The sequence below is a fragment of the Tamandua tetradactyla genome, chromosome 20 (assembly GCF_023851605.1).
Source record: "Tamandua tetradactyla isolate mTamTet1 chromosome 20, mTamTet1.pri, whole genome shotgun sequence".
In the NCBI taxonomy this organism is placed as follows: domain Eukaryota; kingdom Metazoa; phylum Chordata; class Mammalia; order Pilosa; family Myrmecophagidae; genus Tamandua; species Tamandua tetradactyla.
In genome coordinates this window covers 61,384,351-61,398,597 of record NC_135346.1, presented here as the reverse complement: position 1 = coordinate 61,398,597, position 14,247 = coordinate 61,384,351, and the positions used below count along the sequence as shown (strand labels likewise).

The 14,247-nt window shown below is 36.7% G+C and overlaps 1 long non-coding RNA gene across 1 annotated transcript; it reads left to right on the top strand.

Moving 5' to 3' along the window:
* Positions 1-319: 319 nt before the first annotated feature.
* Positions 320-13,294, top strand: LOC143664656 (uncharacterized). The gene is made up of 3 exons (XR_013166568.1): positions 320-398; positions 10,200-10,301; positions 13,049-13,294. It is a non-coding gene; the product is annotated as an uncharacterized LOC143664656 (long non-coding RNA).
* The last annotated feature ends 953 nt before the right edge of the window (positions 13,295-14,247 follow it).

The following is a 14,247-nucleotide window of genomic DNA, read 5'->3' as shown; positions in this document are numbered from 1 at the left end:
TAAACCCCACACCTCCCTACACTACCATCCTTGGAAAAAGCTTTAACATATGAAGCTGCTACATTTACTTCTGTGAATTGGTAAATAATTATTTACGACTTCTTTTGTGTCATGATGCCAAACTTCACCATTCTTTTCTTTTCTTTTTTTAATTTTAATTTTTAACCTATTCCTACAAATGAACTTTATTAAGTGCATTTACATGGGTTAGAGGTGGGCAGGATTTTTCCTTTAAATTCAATGAACAAGTTTTTCATAAACCAACTTAATTTTCAAATTGAAGGTGGCATCTCAATTCTTTCTTACAGGCTTTCCACTTTGACTGTGTATCAAGGAAATTGATGATCCTCTAACTGATGGAGAGTGTTCTTTCCTACAACCATAGAGAATTTGCAGTGGTAATTATGAATTGCATCCCCACTGCATGGTTGTGGTCCCATTGGGATTATCCAGAGATCGGAAGATTGTGCCCACATTGCGGGAAGCATGTTCATTACTTTCACATTCAGTGTCATTCCATAGGTTAGAAAAATTACTGTAATTGCCTCTCTAAAATGGAAAACAACGCAAGAAAAATGAACTTATAAATATTGGAGTTTTTTCCACCTACATATTGATTCAACCAGAAATGTATGAGTCACCTTGGACTCGGGCTCTTTTTAACTTTCCCTGTCAAATCATCCATTAAAGCCCACAGCTGTTCCTTCCTTGTAAGTCCCATAGTATTTCACCATCCTTGTCTAATTTAGAAAAGAGTGTCAAGTGCTTATGCTAGGCTTTATAAATACTTGTTGAATAAGTGAATGGATTAAAAGAGAGGCACATTTTGTAGCCCTGCTAACTTCATTAACTCAGAAAACCCAAGAGAAATGAACTAATAATGATTAGAGCACAGTAAGTTAGCTAGTTAGTAATGGCTTACTAAATTCAATAGGCTCATTCATTCAATTATGTCATGAATATAAGTTGTGCATTAACCATTTTATTATTTTCATATCTTATAACGGCTACCTGACCACTGTTATTGCAGCCAGAAGTAGCGATTATTGCAATCATTCTTCCTGATTTTCTTAAATCTTAAACAGATTGTGTTCAAGTTTTCCCACTAAATATGATGTTAGAAGTATATTTTTAAAGATAACCCATAAGATATAGATGTTCCTTTTTATTTCTGCTTTTCTGAGAAAAAAATACAAATAGTTGTTCAAAAATATCAAATCAATGACATCAATATTTTCTGAATTTACTTTGAAAGTTGTGTTATTTTTATTTTAGACCATTATGAAATGAATCATATTCTTATACTTACTGAGTTTGAGACATACTTGCAAATCCGGAATGAGAACTATTTGATCATGATTTTTAAAAGAGATATTTGGCTGAGTTTAGTTAGTGACTGTGTTATTTATTGATTTTGAGTCTATGACAGTAAGTGCTCACAGTTCTTTCTGGACTAGTACTTTTCTAAGATACAATCCTGATGATCATAAAGAATACCATTAATGTTGTCCCTAATTTTAAGTAGATTACAAGAAAAAGAAAACTTTTTAAAGAAGATTATGTAATTCTATACTTAGCTTTCTGATGAATAGTCAAAACATCTTTCGGGGTGGCTACACCATTTTATGTTCTCACCAACAACGAATGACTGTTCCTATTTATCCACATCCTCTCCAGGAATTATAATTTTCTATTTTTTTTAAATAGTAACTCCATATTACAGTGTGTGAAATGGTATTTCATTGTGGTTTGATTCAGATTTCCCTGTTGGAGAATAACATTGAGCTTCTTTTCATGTGCTTTTTGGTTATTTGAATATCTTCTTTGGAGAAATGTCTATTCAAGTTCTTTTGTCCATTTTTAAAATGGTTTGGTGGTTTGGAGCTGTATGTACCTAAGAAAAGCAATGTCCTTTTTTTTTAAAATGCAATTTTATTGAGATACATATTCACATACCATATAATCATCCAAATTATCAAATCAGTGGTTTACAGTATATCAAATAGCTGTGCATTCATCATGGCAATCAATTTTTGAACATTTTCATTACTCAAAAAAAATGAAGTAAAAAAGAACACAAAAACAACCCATATCCCCTCCCATTATTTATTTATTTTGTCTTTTTTTTTTCTTACTTGTCTGTCCATATACTGGATAAAGGGAGCGTCAGTTACAAACTTTGCACAAACATATGCTCTCACCTTAAAGGATCTATAGTTTTTCAATGATCTTCAAGAATCAAGGCTATTGAATTACACTTCAATAATTTCAGGTATTTCCCTCTAGCTACTCCAAAACACCAAAAGCTGAAAAGGGTTATCGATATACTGCATGAGAGAAACCTCTAGAATGACCGCTCAGCTCTATTTGTAGTCTCTCAGCCACTGTTTCATCTCTCTCCATTCTTTTGGCTAAGAAGGCTTCCCCACTCCCATATTGCAAGGACCAGGCTCATCCCCGGAGTCATTTCCCACATTTCCAGGGACATTTACCTGGGTGTCATGTCCCAAGTAGAGGGGAGGGCAGTGAGTTCACCTGCTGGGTTGGCTCGGAGAGAGAGGCCACATCTGAGCAACAAGAGGGTCTCTGGGGGTGACTCTTAGGCATAATCATAAGTAGGTTTAGCTTCTTCTTTGCAGGAAGAAGTTTCATAAGGTCAAGCCCAAGATTGAAGGCCTGGCCCATGAAATTAGCAGACCCTAGTGATGGTGTGAGTATCAGGTTATCCCCGCAAATGGAAAACTTTATATTGTGACCATTTTCCCCAGCCCCCTCAAAGGGATTTTGCAAATGATCTTCTGCCAAGATGATTCTGGGATGTATTAAGGCATCATACCAACCTGTACAAACCAAGATCCCATTCCCTATTCAAGGTTCCATGTAGTCATGGTGTTTGAATTAGCTGACCATAAAAGTCAATTCAGATAGTGTGCTATTGAAAATGTAAATTTTGTACCAAATAAACATTCTACCTGTGGTCTCACACAGAAGTTTAAGTTTTAAAATGCAGTCACCACCATCCATACCCTTTTGGTCTGCTTTACCTTTTTCCTACCCAGATCATCTTCATTCACATCTGTAATTGAAGTCGCATCGCTTTTTCAGTGTGAAAACCATGTTCTTAAACTTCATCTATTCTTCTGGGTGTGAATCCATTGTCAGCAGTACTTTTGATGAGGTGACTTCAGTTAAGGTGAGGCCCACCCAATCAGGGTGGATCTTAATCCTATTACCGCAGTCCTTTTTAAATACAATTTTGTTGAGATATATTCACATACCATATGATCATCCGAAGTGTACAGTCAGTGGTTCACAGTATCATCATATGATTGTGCTTTCATCAGCACCATCAATTTTTGAGCATTTTCATTACTCCAAAAAATACAAGTAAGAATAAACATAAAAATAAAAAGAACACCAAGAAGATCCCATAACTTATTCCCCCAATTATTTATTTCTTTATTGTCTTTATTTCCTTTCTTCATCTGACTGGGGTCCTTTTTAAAAGGATGAAATTCAAAGAGGCAAAAGTAACAGAAAAATCAGCCAAAAGCTGAACATCAATGGAATCCCAAGGAGAAGGGAGAGATCAGAAGACACTCTCATGTGCCTTTCTATGTGAAAAGCTAAGGACCAAGTGTCGCCAGCAGCCAACCCCAGAACAGCAGTTCTCCAGAAGAAAGGATTACCTTGATAAAGACTTGATTCACACTTCTGTCTTGGCCTCAAAACCATAAACTAATTAATTCTCATTGTTTACGCTCAAGCAGCCTAGCAAACTGAAACAATTGAGTTGTCTTTTCAATGTTGAGTTGAAAGATTCTTTATTTCAGATATTAAATCAGTATTGATTATGTGGTTTCCAAATATTTGATCCCAATTTGTAAATTGTTGCTTTACTTTCTTGATAGTGTTCTTTAAAACATGAATGTTTTTAATTTTGATGAGGTCTCTTTTATTTATTTTTTCTTTGTTCCTTGTACTTTGGGTATAATGTCCAAGAAACTATGGCATAACAGTCATAAAGATGCTGTTCTCCAATTTTCTTCTAGGAGATTTAGAGATCTGGCTCTTATATTTAGGTCTTTGATCCATTTTGAATTAGTTTTTGTATCTGGTGTGATATAGTGGCCCACCTTCATTTTTTTTGCATATGGAGACAGTTTTCTCAGCGCCATTTGTGGAAGAGACAATTCTTTCCCAATTAAATTGTCTTTTTCTCCCCTTGTCAAAAAATCACTTGACCATAAATATGACGGTTGATTTCCAAACTCTCAACTTAATTCCATTGTTCTATGTATTTTATCTTTTGCTAGCACCATTGATGTTTTGATTATTGTGGCATTGGATTAAGTTTTAAGATTTGGAAATGTGAATCTTCCAACTTTATTTTTCTATTTAAAGTTAGCTTTAGCTATTCAGGGCCCTTCCATGTAACTTTGATGATTGGCTTTTCCATTTCTACCAAGTAGGTGGTTGGGATTTTAATTGGGATTGTACTGAATCTGTAAATTGCTTTGGGTAAAACTGACATCTTTACAATATTTAGTCTTTTACCCATTAGCACAGAATATCTTTCCATTTAATTGGGTTTTCTTTGAGTTTTTTTTTTTTTTTTCTGGGTGGGAAGGGTAAGTGCACTCAAACCCAGGTCTCCTGCATGACAGGTGAGTACTCTACCACTGAACTGCCCTTGTACCCCCCAGGTTTTCCTTGATTTTGTTTAGCAATTCTTGTAGTTTTCTGTGTACCAGTCTTTTACTTTCTTGGTTAGATTTATTCCTACAATTATGTTTCTTTGTGCTGCTATTGTAAATGAAATTTTTCTCTTGATTTCTTTTTGCAGTTATTCATTACTTGTGTTTAGAAACATGACTGATTTTGGGGTATTGAACGTGTACCCTGCAACTTAACTGAATTCATTTAGCAGCTGTAGGAGCCTTGTGGTATTTCTTTTTGTGTATTTCCTTCATCTCCTTGAGCATATTAAGTAACGTTTTAAAAATGTCCTTGTCTGGTATATCCACAGTTTGTTCTTCATTGTTGTTTTCTGGATTTTTTTCCCTTTCCCTATGAGTAACTCTGTTTACAAGAGTTTGAATGCCCACTCTACTACTTTCCAGGAGACAGAACTTTATCCTTTCCCGAGTGTTCTACTGCAGGATTTAGAGCATGTAACTCTCTACCCCAGGCTGCCTGCCTCCGTGTTTCTATACTGCTTCAGTTGTCTCAAGCTGCTTTTTACATGGAGTCCAAATTCTGAGAAGGGGGCAGCCAGAGAGGCGTTTCCCAAGTAGGTCTTTTCAGCCTTAGTCAAGGCCAGGGCCCATGAAACTAGCACCGGTCAGAGTAACTTTCTGGGTGGAGGATAAGGGATGGGGCAGAAAATGTGTCAGGGTCTTCTTCCATGGCTCAGAAAACTGTGTTTCTTCACATGGTGCCTGCCTAGCAAATGCAGCCCTTCAGCTGTCCCCTGCAGTGTGAGGAGATATTCTTTCTCCAAGTCTCCTCTGCCACTTTCCTCAAGGGGGCATTGGGACAATGGTGTCCTCAAAACCAGATCCCTAGCGGCCCAAAGTGCTAATCAAAGTAGTGGTCAACTATGGGACTGTGCCCCACCTGCTGATCTTGGGGACCAGGTCTCTACGCCCCTCTCTGGCACCAGCAAACCATGCCAGGGGCTGGGCCCCACCACTGCCTGCTGCAAGAGTGAGAGATGGGCATCAGAAACTCCTGAGTGGACAGCAATTTACTTCTGCCTACCACAATTTCCCAGCCTCTTCCTCCAGCTTTTCTTTGGTTCATGCACAGTGTTCCACTGGAATACAGTTTTGAAATAGTTGATTCAGACAGTTTCTGCCTGTTTTATAGTTGTTCTGGTGGAAGGAGCTGATTCCCGGAGTTTTCTAATTGACCGTCTTCTCACAATTTCTCCCTGTTCATGTGTGTATTCTTGCATGTGTCACTGCATACTCATGCCCAGCTTTTTCTAGGAAATTAATGGCAAAATTGTTAGGCCATTGTATATGCAGCTACTCAACTTTGCTATAAAATGCCAAAATGACATCTAAACAGTCCACCCATTATTTGGTCCCAATATCAGTGTATGATAGTCTGTATTGCTTCACTTAATTTTTGAATGTCATGTTATCAACCTTTTAAATTTTGGTAAATCTTGTACATAGTATATAATTGTATCACCTTTTAGTTTCCGTTTAGATTTGCCTTTGAGCACCTTTCTTTTACTTAGCGAATTCTTTTATGATGTACTTGTTTAGTTATTTTGCCCAAGTTTCTTATAGGATTGCATGTTTGTACAGATTTCCAGAAGGTGTTTATATATGATGGACTCAAGTCCTCTGTCATTTATATATATATGTATATATAATGCTAATGTCTTCTCTAACCACTTAGATTCTCTTTTTTGTGAGATTATTATCTCAACCACTTTATTAGTAATAGACTTAGATGCAAATATATTTTAAAATAAGCTATGAAATCATAAGAAAAATAGATAACACCAAAAAGTGACAAATACCTTTAAAATACATTTTACAACAGAGGACATTAAAATGGCCAAAAACCTATGAACAATGTTCTCAAAATAATTTGTCATATGGGAAATGCAAAATAAAACTACACTAAGGTACTAAACATACAATGGAAGACCAAAAATAATTCAACAATAACATGTACAACAATGTAGCAAAATCATGTGTTGACAAAAAATTGGAGCAAGAGAATTCTCATGTCCTGCAATTTGGAGTGTAATAGAGGCTATGACTCAATATTCTGCTCACATGTTCATACCTAAAGTAACTGCTGACACTGAGTACCAAAGCACACCTCAGTATTATCATAGCAGTATTAGTTGAGTTTTATTTTCTTCATGGGCAAGCACCAGGAAGCGAACCTGGGTCTCCAGCATGGCAGGTAAGATTTCTGCCACTGAGTCACCATTGCACTACCCCATACCAGTATTAGTTTTAACAGCCAAAGAATGGAGACAACTGGAGATGGTTAACTGTAGGAGTATGAATATGCTATGAATATGCTACATGTCGCAGTGGGCCAAAATAATGACCAAAATAAAGTGATGAATGTCACAGAAATCATAATAATGTTCAGAGGAATAAATGAGGGACAAAAGAATGCATATTGCATTGTTGTTTATATATTCAAAACCAGACAGAATTAATCTATGGTGATAGAAGACTATTTACGTGCCTCAGGTTTACACTTACCTACCTGCTTATGATTCAAAGTGTTGCTCAAAGGAGCCCAGAGAAGCTCCATCTGCTTTGCCTCCGAACACCACCAGCCGCCTCTCTCTACCAATGAAGAAGGTCATACTTAGCTTCTCTCTGACATTCTTTATATTGTCTTTCATTACCCAGATCTTCTTAACTTTTTTGTCATCAAGTTTATCAATCTTGATTTTAGTCGCTAATATAACTTCTGTGTCTTGTTTAGAAAGAAGCAAAATAGGTTAATAAATTCCAATACTACTTTGTAGTCTATCTCTTAAATTTTGTTTGTAATAGACTTGGCATTTTATTATGCAATGTTGATACAGATGTGCAATTAAATTTGTATGTGGATCTACTGGTTCGAGAACTAACTATATAGTAAACTTGCTCTTCCCCTACTGACCTGCAGTGTCAGTCTGGTCATAAATCATGAGTGGGTCTCTGTTTCAGGGCTCCTTCTTCCTTACACCAGCTGATTTGCCTATTGGACCTTGTAATCACAACCTTGAATTATAGTTACAGGATGTCTCTATGCTGTGGTAGAACAGGTTCCTCCACTTTTTCTTCTCTTTCAAGTGTTTTGGTTTTTTGAAAACCATTGAATTTCCATATAAATTTTAGAACTGGTTTGTTAAAATGTCACTGAAGCTTGCTTTTCTTTTGATTTTGCTATCACAATGCATGTATAACTCATTTCAAAAAAATACCTTCCCTCATTCTCTTCATCTTCTTTGGTTAATACCTTAACATTTCATAACAGTGTGATTGGAAGGTGGATGAGGTAATCTCAGGTGCTCCATATGCTTTAGTTCTCTGCAGTTCTAAACTATTTTTTCCATTTTTGCCATATGTCAATATTTTAGATAATGATAATTAAATGCCCATGTCCCTACCACTCAACTAAAGATACAGAATATCACCAGTAGCTCCTACGTGCAGTAGCGTTTCTTTCTTTCCTCAGAAGTAAAGTATAAATTTTCTATTAAAATAAGGAAAAACTACAGTATTTCTACTTTACTTCAGATTGTTAATGAGCTTATTTCATAAAGGATGGAGTCAAATAACATTCTATGACTCTCATCTGGCTATCCCTGTTACTTTCTCACCACTATTACATGCCCCTTTGAGCTCCAGCCTTGTATGAAGACACATACTATACTTTTTCCTTGTTGGTATTTTTGTCCCTTATAATTCCTTTATTTGGATTTTTTTCTTATCTATGGTTCTTATTTATCTTTCCTCATATTACTGGCTAGTTTTTACTTCTCAATACTCTCCTCAAGTACCCTCTCCTTCAGATAGCACTCTTGCTTTTTTCAAAGTGTAGATTAAATGCTTGTTCTTTTCTCTTACTTAGCAACATAGTAGTGACACTGTGTCAGATGCAAAAACTTTTATCTCTCTTCTGCTAGCATGGGATCCACCTGAAGGCAAGTCCATTATCACAGCTCCATTTAATGACACAGTGACTGAAATGTACTCAAGAAATGACTGTCGAAAGAAATTTTGCTTAATAAGGCTGAATACATTTTACTCACTTAATGTTTGATTTAATTCAGTATGTATTTTATTGGTATTGAGGAATAAAAATGATTAGGAGACATGAATCCAGCCTTTATGAGCTCTAAGGAAGTACCATGTTTACACAAATAGTTATGCCATATTATTAAGTTTTATATAAGTTCATATAAAAGTATTTCAAATGTGAAGTAAATTTCAGTTGAAATAATAGTAATATGGAGGGATGGGTTCAAATAATTCTCTCAATTAACAGCATTTATTGAGCTATTGCTATATGCCAGATACTCAGCTAAGTACTACAAATATGATTGTCGAGATATCTGCATCTTCTGCCATCACAAAGTTTGGATTCTAGAGTGGCAGCCAGGCATTTCAAAATTGTTATGTGATATTTCAGTTGTTTTAACATGGTAGGAAGTAAAATAAACAGCATGGTGATAGATGGGTTTGTTTCAGATTGTGATAGACTAAAATGCCTCATTATGGGAGAAAAACTGAAATGTGAGGAACGTAAATAAACACTAAGTAAGACTGGAGCAACTAGAACAGAAGATATAAGCAAGGGAACATCGTGCTGAGCCTTGTAATCTGTGTTAAGAACTTTGACATCAATTTAAAAATAATGAGAAACCATTGAGGGGTTTTAATGAAAATGGGAGATGGAAAGATGGATGGAAAAATGCATGGATGGATGCGCAGATGGATGGATGAGTGGATGGATGCACAGAGGACTGTGCACATGTACTCAACAGAGCCTTGAGAGAATTTTCAGAATGGTTATTGCAATTTCATAGTCTAAAAACAACGTATCCAGTGATGAAATTTATGACTCGAGGGATTAAAATACTGTGGTCTCCTAGGATGCTTTTCTTCGACCATCTTGTCTTAAATTAGAATTTCCTGGTGGAGAATTAAATCCCAGGGGAATAACCCATGAGTTCTCTATATAGTGTGCAAACATCCATGCTTAAGGGGAACAGACAATTTCATGTCTTTTCTCTGGAAGTCAGGAAAAGAAGTGCATGTATACCTACTACCAAGGTTGTGTGTCTCTAAATATGGTTTGTTAAAAATAAAGCAGTTTTTAGTGACACGATTTTCTAGAAAATTGGAAAGTGCTCCAAAATCTGGAGGGATAATATGTTTGCAATGAATCTTCTGGTTGAACTAACATACTGGCCAAAGGGAACTTCCCAAGATTTTAGAGTTGGATACAATGAGGAAGTTCATTCGATTGTTATCTAGTTATGATCATAACTATCTTGCTTCAAAGACATCTGTTTGTAGCAGCTTCATTTCTGACCCATACTTTGGTTTATTAATAATGCTTAATCTGTTGACTTTTTAAATGATTTTAACTTTTCCATAGATTTAAATGGTTTTAAGTTTCCCACAGAAGGTATCTTAATTTTGTTTTCTATTTTCTAGGGGAGGAAGCAGAACCATAGAGATGAAGGCATGAGGTCAAAGACCCGCAATGAGTTGCTGGCCAAGCATTTTGGATTAGTCTCACCCCGGAGCAGAGTGAAGGTAACTGGGCTGTGTCTTTCCAGAGATAAAAATCTGTGGGTTTGTGAGAGATGGCTGCAGAGTGACTTCACAACACAGCATTGCCTTTGTGAGATGTTGACAATATGGGGTCTTCTCCCTCAGTGTTGGGCTCACAACACCGTTTGTGATGACACCTCCTTAATAGGGACGCACACAACACTCAGATCCGATATCCCAATACATTTTACAACAGAGGACATTAAAATGGCCAAAAACCTATGAACAATGTTCTCAAAATAATTTGTCATATGGGAAATGCAAAATAAAACTACATTAAGGTACTAAACATACAATGGAAGACCAAAAATAATTCAAAAATAACATGTACAACAATGTAGCAAAATCATGTGTTGACAAAAAATTGGAGCAAGAGAATTCTCATGTCCTGCAATTTGGAGTGTAATAAAGGCTACACTCCAAAGGTCTCCCTTTCCCATGGATAATGCTGGAATTGTGGCTCTGATGAGCCACTTTTATAACCCAGAACTTACACAGTTCAAGTCTCTTCTCTACACCTTTATTCCACTTTAGGACAAAGTGGCAACCAGTCAACATATTAAAAAGATACCTAGGGTGGGTCACGGCGGCTCGGTAGGCAGAGTTCTCCCCTGCCATGCCAGAGACCCGGGTTCGATTCCCAATGCCTGCCCATGCAAAACAACAACCAAAACAGATACCTAATCACTGAGATCACTCTGTAGGACTCTTGTAGGAATGCTGTTGTGTCCCTAACCAGAACAAGGTTCAGCTAGGGGCTTCCACTGGGGAGCTCAGAGCATCAATTTCATGTGAAGTCCTTAACAAATTTTTAAGGAGTTTTTGTAGGATTTCCAGTAGGTATTCTCCTGTAAGTACCATTTCAGTACTTCACGATGTCTATCCAGTTAACCCCATAACACAGATTGAAACAGATATGCTGAGACCTAGTAGATTTAAGAGTTCCTCATGTTAAAGGATAGAAACATTTTGGGGCTCTCTCCACACATTGTATGAGCACTTGTGAATCAGAAAATAATACCTGATATTAAACCCTATATCTTGGCCTCCTTCATGCCAGATTTTACTCAAGTGATTTGAGTAAGGTAATATCCCCAACTCCAGAAGCTGCCAAGCTTTATTATATCTGTTAGTTCTTTCACATTCCATTACTTATACTCTTTGTCCCTTTTCTGGTGCCCCTGCCCCTAATATTTATCAGGAGCCCAACTGCCACCAGTTCTGTCTACATAGTGTATTTGTAGTCAACCTCTTTTCCTCTCCTTATCCAAAAGCAGGCATTCAATATGCACCTGTGAAATAGGAATTGTTACAGCACCAAGCTAACACTGTTTGCTATACAGTCTTGCAGTGTGAAGGTATCCAAAAGATATTGTAAGATTCAGCGTTGAATTGCTAAATATCTGAGGTTTCTCCAAGTGATCAGCATAGGCTATGAAACCCAAAACTGAACCTCAAAATAGAGTAACTTTTCATTAAACATTTAATTTAAGGAAAAGCAGGGAAGAACTTTGGTATATGAGTTCCTGGGCTCAAATTCTGCCTCTCCCAGAAAGTCTCCTTGGGCTAATTTCTTCACTAAATAGTTTCATAGAGGTCAAGTTCTCAGAACAGAGATTGGCACCCTGTAAGTCCTATTTAAATGTTTCCTAGTATCATCATGACCATGAGGAACTACAGTCATTTTCCTGACTCACAGTTCATGGGGTCCTGCTGAGAAATATTTTACAGCTAATGTGGTTTCAGTTTCTCATAGCAAGATATCTTAGATGCATCAAGAAACTGATGTTAACACCCTTATGTGATATATGGAAAAAATTGTTTCTGAGAAAATGAAATCATTTTCTAATGTGAGTGACTGAGTCAGTGACCACACAGAGAACAGTATCCATATCTTATCTTCCCTCTCTTGAACCCCTGGGCAGTGCAGTGAGCTGACATTCAGGTCCTGGCAATCCCTCAGGATAAGTGCAGCCTAAAGAGGCAGGACACATTTCTCTTTTTCAAATCAGGATAGAGTAGACACACACTTTCTATGCTACAACATCCAAACCAGGTAGAGCATTCTGTTGCAAAGCAACTCCCAAACTCAACAATGTAGGAGGCACCACTATGTTTATTTTCTAAGTGCCTGTATCAGACCTGGACATTGTTCTAGAAGTTCTTTCAGAGGAATATGTTGGTGATGCATCCCTGCAGATACAGGCTAGAGCTGTCACTTCACTCCCAAGTGACTCTGTGCATAGTGAATGTGTCTCCAAGCATATTCTAAGATGCCCAGTTTGTAGGTACCCTGGAAGGACCCCCACTGGCTCCTGCAAGTAGAAAATGTACCAGGGTATTTGAGGCTGCAGAGAAACATTGATTCATACAGCTATTCAAAGTAGCAACATCAACTTTATTTGTACCCATTCCCAAATGACCCGATGACATTTATGAAATTTTTCTTGAAATCAAGGAGTTATGTCCTCTCTCAAAAGCCATGGAAATTGGGTGGGCCACAGTGGCAGAGTTCTCACCTGCCATCCTAGAGACTCAGGTTCAATTCCCAGTGCATGCCCATGGGAAAAAAACAGGAAATTACTCTTTAAATCTCTACCAAACATGTCATGACTTTCTTCCCCACACTGTGATCTATTGATAATGATTGAATCCTTCTTATATTTCTATTGCTTGCTTAACCCTTAGTAGTTTTTCCTCACTTTTTTCACCTTTATACACATGTCTAGGTTCTTATCTGCGCATGGTTACTATGAAGGGAGAGTTCATAGAGATGGCCTGAGGCCATTTTACACCCATCCAACCTGATACAAGAAATCTTAGGGAGGTATGTTAGTGTCACAAATACGTGTGAATAGGTAAATGTGTAGTTGGGCCTATAACGGCTTCTTTTATTTATTTTTGGGCAATGTATTTTTAATTCTATATTCCAGATAATAGTATAGGACCTGGAACACAATGTTCATCCAATAAATAATGACAGATAGATTAAGTGATTTCTTGTCCAAAGGCAAATAGCTAAGTAATAGTTATTTATCTAAGCAGTGTACAATACTTTAAAATGTGCTGTTATGGAAAAGTGTTTATAATTGAATGGAACAGTGTGTGAAAATTAAGTAGAGTATAACATATGATGAATATAATGATAAGCTTTTCATATACATCACATAAATATATGTTTATTGTATAAACACAGTTTCTGTACTAGAGTGGTTTCTGTTTTAAATTGTACTACACTGTGTAGATACATTTATCTCAAAAAGGAAAATTCAAACAAAACCACATCCCTCCTACAAGGACTTTGCTTGTCTTTTACTAAATGAATAACATCCAAATCAGTTCACTGGCATTTAAGGTCTTTGAAAAATTGACTCAAAATACTTTAATTTCCATATTGCATTATTTAATTTAGCTCATATATGCAATAACTGCTCTTCAAATTTAGCTACTTGCATATTTTTTTCTCTATTAGAGAAGTTGTGAGTTGACAGAACAGTCACACAAAATAGAGGATTCTCACACACCACTCCACCACCAACACCTGGCCCTGGTGTGGAACATTTATTACAATTAACGATAGCACATTTTATAATTGTGGTATTAACTGTATTCCGTAGCTTAACATAAGGCTCACTGTATGTATAGTGTAGTTCCCTGGATTATTTTAAAATTTTTATTCTACTACCAAAAAGACAATATAATATTTCCTCTTTTAATCACAGTCAGATGTATATTTCAGTGCTATTAATTACATTCTCAGTTTGCACTCCTATCACCACCAACCATTACCAAAACATTTACATTATTCCAAATAGGAACCTTGTACATTTTAAGCCTTAATATGTAGGCCATCTCCTCTCCCCACCACAAACCTGGGAGCCTATATTCTAGAAACTGGCTCTAAGAGTTTGTGTATTCTAATTAATTC